This window comes from Elephas maximus, chromosome 7 (genome assembly GCF_024166365.1).
Source record: "Elephas maximus indicus isolate mEleMax1 chromosome 7, mEleMax1 primary haplotype, whole genome shotgun sequence".
Classification (NCBI taxonomy): domain Eukaryota; kingdom Metazoa; phylum Chordata; class Mammalia; order Proboscidea; family Elephantidae; genus Elephas; species Elephas maximus.
Window position 1 is genome coordinate 129627248 of NC_064825.1, and position 2677 is coordinate 129629924.

Below are 2677 nucleotides of genomic sequence, written 5' to 3' on the forward strand. Positions count from 1 at the left end.
TCTTCCAACCCTGTGTCTGGCTGACTTCGATTTGCTAGTCTGCTTGACAAGAACCTATTAGTTAACAGTATACAAAACATTACTAACAACGCAGAAGAAAAACTAGATAACTGGGAGCTCCTAAAAATCAAACACCTATGCTCATCCAAAGACTTCACCAAAAGGGTAAAAAGATTACCTACAGACTGGGAAAAAGTTTTTAGCTATGACATTTCCCATCAGCACTTGATCTCTAAAATCTATATGATACTGCAAAAACTCAACTACAAAAAGACGACTCAATTAAAAAATGGGCAAAAGATATGAACAGACACTTCACTAAAGAAGACATTCAGGTAGCTAACAGATACATGAGGAAATGCTTATGATCATTAGCCGTTAGAGAACTGCAAATCAAAACTGCAATGAGAGTTCACCTCACTCCAACAAGGCTGGCATTAATCCAAAAACCAGAAAACAATAAATGTTGGAAAGGCTGTGGAGAGATTGGAACACTTATACACTCCTTGTGGGAATGTAAAATGGTACAAGCACTTTGGAATTGATTTGGCACTTCCTTAAAAAGCTAGAAATAGAACTACCATATGATTCAGTAATCCCACTTCTTGCAATATATCCTAGAGAGATAAGAGCCTTTACATGAACAGATACATGCACACCCATGTTCACTGCAGCACTGTTTACAATAGCAAAAAGATGGAAGCAACCAAGGTGCCCATCAGTGGATGAATGGATAAATTATGGTATATTCACACAATGGAATATTACGCATCGATAAAGAACAGTGATGGATCTGTGAAATATTTCATAACATGGAGGAATCTGGAAGGCGTTATGCTGAGTGAAATTAGTAGCAAAAGGACAAACACTGCATAAGACCACTATTGTAAGAACTCGAGAAACAGTTTAAACAGAGAAGAAAATATTCTTTGATGGTTATGAGGGGGGGAGGGAGGGAGGGTGGGAGGAGGTTTTCACTAATTAGATAGTAGATAAGAACTACTTTAGGTGAAGGGAAAGACAACACACAATACAGATGAGGTCAGCACAACTGGACTAAACCAAAAACAAGGAAGTTTCCTGAATAAACTGAATGCTTCGAAGGCCAGCGGAGCAGGGGCAGGGGTCTGGGGACCATGGTTTCAGGGGACATCTAAGTCAATTGGCATAATAAAATCTATTAAGAAAACATTCTGTATCCCACTTTGGAGAGTGGTGTCTGGGGTCTTAAACGCTAGCAAGCAGCCATCTAAGATGCATCAATTGGTCTCAGCCCACCTGGATCAATGGAGAATGAAGAACACCAAGGACACAAGGTAACTATGAGCCCAAGAGACAGAAAGGGCCACGTAAACCAGAGACTACATCAGCCTGAGACCAGAAGAACTAGATGGTGCCTGGCTACAACCGATGACTGCCCTGACAGGGAACACAACAGAGAACCCCTGAAGGGAGCAGGAGAGCAGTGGGATGCAGACCCCAAATTCTCGTAAAAAGACCAGACTTAATGGTCTGACTGAGACTGAGAAGGACCCCAGTGGTCATGGCCCCCAGACCTTCTGTTGGCCCAGGACAGGAACCATTTCAAAGCCAACTCTTCAGACAGGGATTGGACCGGACAATGGGTTGGAGAGAGATGCTGGTGAGGAGTGAGCTTCTGGATCAGGTGGACACTTGAGACTATGTTGGCATCTCCTCCCTGGAGGGCAGATGAGAAGATGGAGGGGGTTAGAAGCTAGTGAAATGGACACGGAAAGAGAGACAGTGGAGGCAGGGAGCGGGCTGTCTCATTAAAAAAAAATTAGGAGGAGAGTAATTGAGAGTATGTAGCAAGCTGTATATAAGTTCTTGTGTGAGACTGACTGGATTTGTAAGCTTTCACGTAAAGCACAATAAAAATTAAAAAAAAAAAGAACCTATTAGTTGATGGCTTCAATGACAAAATGGTAAACACTCATACAATACTGGAAATCGTGACCTAGCCAAGGTGACAGATATTTTGGGGGGCACCACTCAATCCATGACAGCAGCCCAACGCATTAACCACTGTGCCATCAGGGCTCCTTCAGGGAGGAGATGGGTCATTTTTAGCATCCTGTTCGCCACTCTGTCCTATAGAGTCGCTATGAGTCTGAATTTTCTGACGGCAACAGCCTTTTTTTTTTTTTTTAATTCACCACTGGACTTTGACATCCTTTCAAATAACGGATACACAGTCACAAAGATGGACATAGCATGGTTTTTGCAGTCCTCTGGCATTTCTTGCGTTTTAAAATATGCCAGGAGCCAAAAAAAAAAAGGGAACTCTTGACTCCTGTCAGAATTCTAAGGTTTAATCTGCATTGCCCCTTAATCCTTGCGCTGATTTCTCCGAGGATGGACCTGTTGAGTAAGGTAGGAAGACAGGACATGGCGCCTTTTCAACCGGGTTAACCGTAAAGAGAGGAGGAATTAGTTCTGTTCATAAACGCCTGAGGTCTCCCGCTGGCAAGGAGCAAAAAGAAATCAGATAAGCTGGGGTGAAGGTTTGCACCTGGAATCCTGGCTAAAGGTGCAAAGTGGTCAGCACATCCTGTATGGACGTCTCGGCCGGAAAGCTTCGCGCCCGGAACCTTCATACGCGCGCCTCGCCGCGCCCGGGAGCGATTGGGTGTTGCGCGGCGGCAGGGGAGGAGTC